The sequence below is a fragment of the Triticum dicoccoides genome, chromosome 3B, assembly GCF_002162155.2.
Source record: "Triticum dicoccoides isolate Atlit2015 ecotype Zavitan chromosome 3B, WEW_v2.0, whole genome shotgun sequence".
Classification (NCBI taxonomy): Eukaryota; Viridiplantae; Streptophyta; class Magnoliopsida; order Poales; family Poaceae; genus Triticum; species Triticum dicoccoides.
The window spans coordinates 23,400,574-23,410,829 of record NC_041385.1 but is presented as its reverse complement, the minus strand read 5'-3'; the positions used below and the strand labels follow the sequence as shown (position 1 = coordinate 23,410,829).

General features: G+C 43.7%; 1 pseudogene; it reads left to right on the top strand.

Annotated features, from left to right (window-relative positions):
- Positions 1-4,919: 4,919 nt before the first annotated feature.
- LOC119280579 lies at positions 4,920-8,332 on the top strand (annotated as a pseudogene).
- The last annotated feature ends 1,924 nt before the right edge of the window (positions 8,333-10,256 follow it).

Here is a 10,256-nt window from a genome sequence, read left to right as displayed (position 1 = left end):
GCCTCCGCCCGGTCAACCGCCGCCCCGCCGCCTCGCCGGTCGCCGCCGCCCTGGCTACCGCCTGCCGCGCGCCCATTGAGCAGCTCGACGCCGGCCGCCTCCTCCTCCCTCGCCGGCGCACCTCCTCGCCTCCTCCCCAACGCCGGCCACCGCGACTCCGGCCGGTGAACCTCGAACCGCGCGCCCCCAGATCCAGATCCACCACGGTTGACTTTTCTCCCCCCCAAATTTCGTCTAAGTCATTTTTCTGTCATAAATTTGTCACATGTTCAACGCATCATATCTCTGCATGCATAGCTCCGTTTCGTGCGTATAATATATCAAATTGTTCGTCTCGACAATTACATCATTTCATCTCATTGCATCATTTTCATTTGAGCTCATCTTGATGCCCGAAATGCTGTTGGAAGAGGGCTATGTGATGTTAGTTTCTGTTTATTATCAGAACATGCACTTTTGTCATTTTTGCCATGATTGATATGTGCACCCTATGAACTTGACTCCTACATGTGTTTTGTAATATGCCATGCTATCTTTCCAGGGGTGTATTTCGTATATTTTTGTGATCTCTGTGGTGACTAGCACAAGCATGCAAACTGGACATCTTAATGTTGCTGATTTCAGGGACTTAGTAATTTCACTACGTCATGCCCTGCTGTTATTTTTATGTCATATGTTCATGTTGTTTCAGAGAGGTATATGCCCATTTTGAGCATGATCAGTAAGGGTGTTTTGGACATATGGATGTTCTCTATCCATCCATGCCTTTGTTTGCAATTATGGAGTGCCATAGCTTGAGTCAATTTAGCTCTACTTTTGCTATAAAATGTTTCCTGGCAGATTGTTTACATGTTATTCGATTTTGCCAAGCTTGTTGTAGTTGATCCTTGCATGATATATTGTTGTTCCTGCCATGTCTAGCTTCTATGCCATGTCTTCTTGATGGATGTATGCTTAGTTTATCATGCAATGCTCAACAGTGAGTGCATCGCGCTCACGAACATGCCTACCAGTTATCTGTTTTGCCATGTCCAGTTTTCTGTTGTCTGAAAACTGTAACGAAACTTGCTTAATTGACATGGGTGTTATTGTACTTTCTGATCCCTTTTGGCTCATGGTCAGTAAGGGACTTTTGTTCAATGCCTTGAGTAGATTCATGCCATGCTATATTTTACTATGATATGTTCCTGTAGCAGGCTGTTTGCCTGCTCTAAACATGCCTTCCTGATGTTATTTTCTGGCTTGTTAGTATTTTCACTAAGTCTGTGAAGCTGATATATTTTGCTCTTTTTCCATGCTTGTTTGAACCTGTTGTGGTGTGATTTAGCCGTAGCTCAGTGTTCATCTGTTGTCAAGCATCTTGAGTAGATCACTGCCATATGCTTTGTTTGTACGTTTGGGTGCAGTAGCTTAATTTCTTGTTGCTTGCTAAGTGGCATCATGCTGTTAATGGCAGATTCTTGTCATTCTTGTTTTACTTGCCAATTGCAAACCGTGCATCCGATTCTGGTGATCCTTATATCGATTTCAACCGAAACCCTCTCACCTTTCCAGCGGCATACTTGGTTTGCCAAGATTATGCCTTGTTCATCCTTTTCCTTCCGGAGCACGCATACGCATTGCATATCACATCTCGCATATCATGCCATGTTTTGCATCATGTTGTTTGTGCATTGTACCATGATTTATTGTGGTTCCATTGTTTGTGTTTTTGCTTTGGGTAGAGCCGGGAGACGAGTACGTGAGCGAGGAACCTGTTGAGAACGCTTACAAGGATCAAGCTTTCGACAACTCTGAGAACTTTGCAGGCAAGATGACCATGCCTTCGAAATCACTTCTATCTTTGCTTGCTAGTTGCTCGCTCTTTTGCTATGCCTATGCTGCGATACCTACCACTTGCTATATCATGCCACCCATATTGCCATGTCAAACCTCTAACCATCCATGTCCTAGCAAACCTTTGATTGACTATGTTACCGCTTTGCTCAGCCCCTCTTATAGCGTTGCTAGTTGCAGGTGAAGCTGAAGTTGGTTCCCTGTTGGAACATGGATACTTTGGGATATCACAATATCTCTTATTTACTTAATGCATCTATATACTTGGTAAAGGGTGGAAGGCTTGGCCTTATGCCTAGTGTTTTGTTCCACTCTTGCCACCCTAGTTTCTGTCATACCGGTGTTATGTTCCTTGATTTTGCGTTCCTTACACGGTTGGGTGATTTATGGGACCCCCTTGACAGTTCGCTTTGAATAAGACTCCTCCAGCAAGGCCCAACATTGGTTTTACCATTTGCCTACCACCTACACCTTTTTCCCTTGGGTTTTCGCGAGCCCAAGGGTCATCTTTATTTAACCCCCCCGGGCCAGCACTCCTTCGAGCGTTGGTCCAAACTAGAGCCCTTTGCAGCGCCACCTTGGGGAAACTTGAGGCCCGGTTTTAGTTGTACGGACTGCTAATCCGGATGTGCCCTGAGAACGAGATATGTGCAGCTCCTATCGGGATTTGTCGGCACAATCGGGCGGCTTTGCTAGTCTTGTTTTATTACTGTCGAAATGTCTTGTAGTCCGGGATTCCGAGATTGATCGGGTCTTCCCGGTAGAAGGAATATCCTTCGTTGACCGTGAGAGCTTATAATGGGCTAAGTTGGGGCACCCCTGCAGGGTATCATCTTTCAAAAGCCGTGCCCACGGTTATGAGGCAGATGGGAATTTGTTAATGTCCGGTTGTAGAAAACCCGAAGTTGACCTTAATTAAAACACATCAACCGCGTGTGTAACCGTGATGGTCTCTTCTCGGCGGAGTCCGGGAAGTGAACACGGTCTTGGAGTTATGTTTGATGTAAGTAGTTTCGGGATCACTTCTTGATCGCTACTAGCTTCACGACTGTGCCTTGCTTCTCTTCTCGCTCTCTCTTGCGAATGTAGCCACCATATATGCTAGTCGCTTGCTGCAGCTCCACCTCACAACTCTGTCCTACCTATAAGCTTAAATAGTCTTGATCTCGCGGGTGTGAGATTGCTGAGTCCCCGTGACTCACAGATTCTACCAAAACAGTTGCAGGTGCCGACGATGCCAGTGCAGATGGCGCAACCGAGCTCAAGTGGGAGTTCGACGAGGAACGCGGTCGTTACTATGTTTCGTTTCCAGATGATCAGTAGAGGGGTCCAGTTGGGACGATCGGGGATCTGTCTAGCATTTGGGGTAGTCTTCTTTTATTTTGGTTCCGTAGTCGGACCTCGAGTGTAATATGGATGATGGATGTTTATTTATGTATTGTGTGAAGTGGCGACTGTAAGCCAACTATGTATCTCTTTCCCTTATATATTACATGGGTTGTGTGAAGATTACCTCACTTGCGACATTGCTTTCAATGCGGTTATGCCTCTAAGTCGTGCTTCGACACGTGGGAGATATAGCCGCATCGAGGGCGTTACAATGAGGTTCCCACGGGTCGGTGCCAATAACTACCAAGGTAGAGGTAAGTAGCCGGTGTATCTATGATACATACATCAGATTCATCACGGATACGGAGATCTACACCAACGATATACCTGCATCGTGCATGGAAGTCATTCGGGAGTGGTCATCGCCACCGTTATCCCTCATCAATCACCGTCATCCCTCGTCAACCTTTTTTGAATTATATTTATATTTTGTTTGAAATTTAATTTCAATTTAATGATTAAATGGGTTTGAAATATAAATATGTCATTTCTTACTCAATTTTTTATTGAATAACTATTGTAGCTTCCTAATGATACTGGACGGCCAAATAAAGGTTCTAAAGAGATTTCACCATGTAGAATCGGTCAATTTTAAATAGATCAAGATCCATTCATATTACTTAAATTTCGTTTATTTAGGGTTTTATCCTAATTCCGAAATTAATACCTTCTAATCCTTCATAAATTTCTGGACTGTAATCATGAGGCTCTTTTCCTGAATAGTTTGAACAACCTCTAGTGGATTCATCCACTTACTCGACTTTGTGGGACAGAAGACGAAAGTTGTTGACTTGGACTTGGTGTTGTCTATACTTTCTTGCTAGTGGGATAGTGGGATTACTAGTGCGCATAATAGAAAACGAGATGTTAAGCACTATCTATCAAGGAGCAATGCCCCAACCTTCTTCAGAAGGCTACGCCGAAGCATCGTTTCCAGGTGGATGAAACCTCATACCACTTGACGACTCATCTTCCTGCTGAAACCTCATACACTCCATTTGGTCAGTCTAACGATCGTCCTGCCCATGTCCATGGTGGCGAGCGCCGCAACAGGAGCGATGCCGACACTCCTGCTCAAGCTTGGTGCCCTGCTGGAGAAGGAGTACAAGCTGTCCAAAGACACAAAAAAGGAGATCACCTCCTTGAGCGACCAGATGAGCAGCATCAGCGCTCTGCTCTGAAGATGGCCGAGACGGACGGCGGCGAAAATAAGAAAATTAACCTATCGTCAGAAAGAGCTGAGCCCTGTCACCTAATACCTTGCACTCCTGCGCCCCTCGATAAACTACATACAAACATTTGCCATGTACTGCAAAAACTTAAAAAAAAAATTAACGAACAGCAATGTTCCAGCACTCACTACAGTTGCATAATTGTTGCATATAATTCTGCAAACCACTGCCTTCTTCTACCAACATTTTATTTCTTCTGTTTGAGATTAAAAGCAGGGTCCAGAATCCGGCCAAGTAGCGTTGGAGATACAGTTTTACAGGCTAAGGTATGTTATTTTGTGCTGCTTCCCCCTTTTCTCTTGACTATTGTTTGAAGTTGAAAACATTAGAGGGTTTCAATAAAATCATGAAAAAGAAAAGAATTTGGTCAGATTTGGAAGAGTTACCAGCCCTGCTCCAGAGTGCATGGCGCATATACAACACAAGTGAGTGACTTTGACAGTACCTTGGGAGTGCAGTCAAGCAACTAGTTGAGTGGCTGCCAGAGTTGATTGAATGAATGGGATCTCCATGGAGCACCCAAGGACGACAACTTTGACCGTAGACTCCGTCAGTCTTAGTTTTGTGGCCAAACATCTCTCGCAGTAGCTAAATACTAACTGAACCTGTAACATACTCTGCTTTGCTTCCCCAGCTAGACAGGCTCGTTCTTACAGCATGTGTCGAACAACCAGTCTCTTGCTCACTCTCATCAGCATAAGCATCTTTCCATTCTTCACAACTGGTTCACTACAGCCCCAGCATGCTCATGGCGGCGGCTGCATCCCGGTCGAGAGGGCTGCCTTGCTCTCCTTCAAAGAGGGCATTACAAGCAACAACACCAACCTCCTCGCCTCGTGGCAAGGACATGAGTGCTGCCGGTGGAGAGGCGTCAGTTGCAGCAACCAAACAGGCCATGTCATCAAGCTTCACCTTCGCAATCCGAATGTGGCGCTCGACATCTTTGGAGAGTCTGATGCATGTGGTGGTGACAGTGCTATGTTCGGCGAGATAAGTCCCTCTCTTCTTTCCTTGAAGCATCTAGAGCACCTGGACCTCAGCATGAACTGTTTACTAGGGACAAATAGCCAAATTCCTCATATATTGGGCTCCATGGGGAACTTGAGATATCTTAACCTCTCTGGCATACCATTCAACGGCAGAGTACCTTCTCAGCTTGGTAATCTGTCTAAGTTGCAGTATCTTGACCTTGCCCAACATGGTTATTATTCTGGTATTATGTACTCAACGGACATCAACTGGTTAGCGCAGCTACCTTTCCTGAAGTTCCTTAGCATGAGTGGAGCAAACCTCTCGGGGATAGCTGACTGGCCTCATACCCTGAATATGATTCCACCTCTGAGGGTTATTGATCTTTCTTACTGTCATCTTGATAGTGCAAACCAATCACTTCCGCACCTTAATCTCACAGAACTTGAGAAGCTTGATCTATCCTATAATTATTTTGAGCACTCACTCAAATCTGCTTGGTTTTGGAAAGCAACAAGCCTCAAGTACCTTGATCTTGAGGAGAACGGACTATTTGGTCAATTCCCTGACACACTAGGAAACATGACGTACCTTCAAGAAAATGCAAGAGCTGGATTTAAGTAGGAACGATTTGAATGGAACTCTGCCAAATTCGATGGGGAAGTTCACCAGCTTGAATATGCTTGACCTCTCTAGTAATTATATAAATGGAAGTATCCCACCAGGAATTGGGTATTTGACAAGTCTGACTGCCCTTGACCTTTCCAACAATCTTTTCAGTGCAACCTTACCCTTTGAAATTGGTTCCCTTACTGATCTGATGTCGTTGGATCTAAGCAATAACAGCTTTGACGGAAGTTTAATCCCTCAGATTGGTGCCCTTACTAATCTCACTTCTTTGGTCCTAAGAGCTAACCAGTTGAATGGAAGTGTACCTGCTGAAATAAGTTACCTTACTAGCCTGATTTATCTGGATCTAAGCAGCAACAACTTCAGTGGTATGATCACAGAGGAACACTTTATAGGTCTAAAAAACTTAAAGAGCATAGACCTTTCTTTCAACAGTTTAAAGGTTGGGCTGGGTTCAGAATGGCTTCCTCCATTTAGTTTGGCGTATGCACGTTTTGCATCTACCGATATGGGCCCACTATTTCCAGCTTGGCTTCAACAGCAGCCAGAAATCAGCATACTAAGCATCTCAAGCACATCTCTGAAGGGCAACATTCCTGACTGGTTTTGGTCTACATTTTCACAAGCCACATACCTCGATATCTCTGACAACCAACTATGTGGCAGCTTGCCAGCAGATCTGGATGCTATGGCATTTGAAACACTCTCTCTCTCTTCAAATCGGCTTACCGGACCAGTACCTTCGTTGCCGGCAGGTATCAGAAAATTGGACATCTCAAACAATTCATTTTCAGGAAAGCTGCCATCAAATATTGGTGGTCCAGATCTTGAAATGTTTCTTATGTATTCAAATCAAATTGAGGGCTACATTCCAGAATCCATGTGCAAATTAAAGAGGTTGTTATTTCTGGATTTGTCAAACAATATTTTGGAGGGTGAAATTCCCCAATGTTTTGGCGTCAGACATATACAATTTCTTCTGCTTGGCAACAATAGTTTATCAGGAAAATTCCCAGCACTCTTGCAGAACAGCACACATCTGAAGTTCTTGGATCTTGCAAGTAATAAGTTCTCTGGAAGATTACCTACATGGATAGGAGAATTGAGAGCCTTAAGCTTTTTACTATTGAGCCACAATGCACTTTCTGGTACTATTCCAGTCGAAATAACAAACCTTGGGTATCTTCAATATATGGATCTATCAGGCAACAACTTCTCTGGCCCAATACCATCGCATTTGTCAAACTTAACGTTTATGACAGATTTACAAGACAACTTCCTGCCTAGGTTTGATCAACCAAATAGTTACGAAATGAGAGGTGGTAGTCCGGATTCTACAATAATAGGAGCTGGTCACGTAGGACAAATATTGTCAGTAATTACCAAAGGGCAGCAACTTATATATGGTAGGACAATTGCATATTTTGTGGGTATTGATTTATCAAGCAACTCCCTGACCGGTGAAATTCCCACAGACATCACTTCCCTTGTTGCAATCATTAATTTGAATTTATCATCAAACAAGTTGAGTGGAAAAATTCCAAACATGATTGGCGTTGTGAAGTCATTGGTATCTCTCGACCTCTCTCAGAACAAGCTTTCTGGTGAAATCCCATCAAGCTTGTCAAGTCTGACATCTCTAAGCTACCTGAACCTGTCCTACAACAGTTTGTCCGGAATGATACCATCTGGCCCCCAACTTGACATCCTCAATTTGGGCAACCAGTCACTTATATACATTGGCAACAGTGGACTTTGTGGGCCTCCTGTCCACAAGAATTGTTCTGGAAATGATCCTTTCATCCATGGTGATCTCGAAAGCAGCAAGCAAGAATTTGACCCACTGAACTTTTATTTTGGTCTTGTGCTGGGATTTGTGGTGGGGCTATGGATGGTGTTTTGTGCACTGCTGTTCAAGAAGACATGGAGAATTGCTTATTTCCAGCTCTTGGACAAGATGTACGATCAAGTTTATGTATTTGTGGTTGTGAAGTGGGCAAGGTTCGCAAAGAAAGCAGATGAAGAATAACCAATTTTTCTGAAGGAGGTAAGTGTTTGTGCTGCAACCTATTGAATGAGAGCTCTGGAATATTAACCAGGGTGTGCAAGATCTCCAGAAGCATATGTTATATTGTGTGCCTTGTTTGTACCTCTAGATAAAAATGAAGATGTCTAGCTCTTCGGATACACTTATGACTTCAGTATTGTCAAACTATTGTGGTAAATGTAAGACTTCAGTATTGTTTATAATCTTGTAATACTTACTACTCTTCTGGACTGTAATAATGAGGGTGGTCTTTCCCTGAATAATTTGAGCATTTTCTGCGGTTACAATGAGTTAGTTTATATAATTTTTGCATGATGGGTTTGTCATCTGGACAAAATTAGCTGAAGAAATCCCTACAAAACTTCAGTTTATAATCTTGCACTTGAACTCTGAGATGTACTCTCTGACTTTCTGAAGGTTTAGAATCGTCAGTTTACAATGTGTTTGGTGTTGGAGCTGGGTCTGTTTCATAGGTTTCAAGTTTTCACTGTAGCTTGAAATGTGCGCCGTAGAAATGCTATCGACTGCGCAATACTCAAATGTTAATGTCAATCATCAGCAAGTTTTAACAAGATTCAGACTTCAGCAAGTATTTGGTTACTCTGAATGATGAGAAAACAGAGAAATAAGTACTGTAAGTGAGATGACTGGAGAGGAATCAACTAACCAGCAATTACAAGGTGACGCCGTGCCCTCCTGTTGTAAACTCTATAGCTGGCGATTCCGCCAGTCTAAATTTGTAATGAATACAAGGTTGTTCCTTCAAAAAAAAAAGGGGCATTACAAGTGACGGCACCAACCTCCTCATCTCATGGGACGGCCAAGATTGCTGCCGGTGGAGAGGCATCAGTTGCAACAATCGAACTGGCCATGTCGTCAAGCTTCATCTTCGCAGTACAATTGTGGAGGACAACCCCTGGGGCTACTACGATCCATGTGAACATGACAATTCTTTGTTCGGCGAGACAAGTCCCTCTCTAGTCTCTACTTTCCTTGAAGCATCTAGAGCCCGATGGGTTTGTCATCTGGACTAAATTAGCTGTAGAAATCCCTGCAAAACTTCAGATTTATAATCTTGCACTTGAACTCTGTAATGTACTCTGTGACTTTCTAAAGGGCACGAGTACAATGTGCTTGGTGTTGGACCTGGTTTTGTTTCCTAGGTTTCAAGTTTTTATTTGTATGTAGCTTGAAATATGTGCAGTAGAAATGCTATCGACTGCGCAGATTGTATTTGGTTACTCTGAATGATGGTGAAACAGATAAATAAGAAGTCAGAGGGAAGGAATTTATTAACCAGCAATTTCCTCCTCTCGATCGGCGCGCTCGGAGCAGCAATGGCCGCAGCTCTGCAGCACTCGCCGGCCATGGTGCGGCGTGCCTGGGAAGGCCTCGCCAAGGAGCTCCAGGGGCGCCGAATCCATCCTACCCACCGCTGGCCTCCTCGCCGGCTGGACAGCTGCCTTGACGGCACCTGAGGCCGCCCTCGCCTTTGTAGCGCTCAGGTGGTTCGCCGCCGTCGTCGCCGGTGGGGGAACGGCGGGCAGGGGGACTCCTCCCCGATCCGGTTGTCTGCCGGGGCCCAACCCCAAACAAGGAGAGGACCGCTCGAGTTCTCCTACGACCTCCCGGCCCAGTTTGGTGCATTCATCCGATTTTCTTGTTTTTTTTCTTCTTCTAGTTTTCCTGTTCGCTTTTAGTTTTTTTAGGTTTTCTTCTGATTTGAAAAATTATTCATAGATTGAAGAAAAATATTCGAAATTTCTAAGAAAATCTTCAAAAACTTTCTTAGAAGCCATGATTTTTCAAAACACACAAGAGTTTCTAAAAATATTCAAAAATTTAGAACATAATCATTAAATTTTAAAAAATCACTAATTTAAGAAGCATGAATTTTTTGAAATGATAATGTATTATAGATATGTACATAAAATGTTTAGAAAACAGTCATGATTTTTAGAAAAATGTTTATGATTGTGAAAAATGTGCATGGATTTAGGAAAATGGTCAAGCAGACCAGTCTTTTCAGTGAAAAAACAATTGAAGAGAAAAAAAAGCTTCATTGGGCTATAACGCAAGCGGAGGGCCAGGCATGTTCGTTGGGTCATAACACGCTGAGGCCCAGGCATGGGAGGACGATCCACGCGATGCAA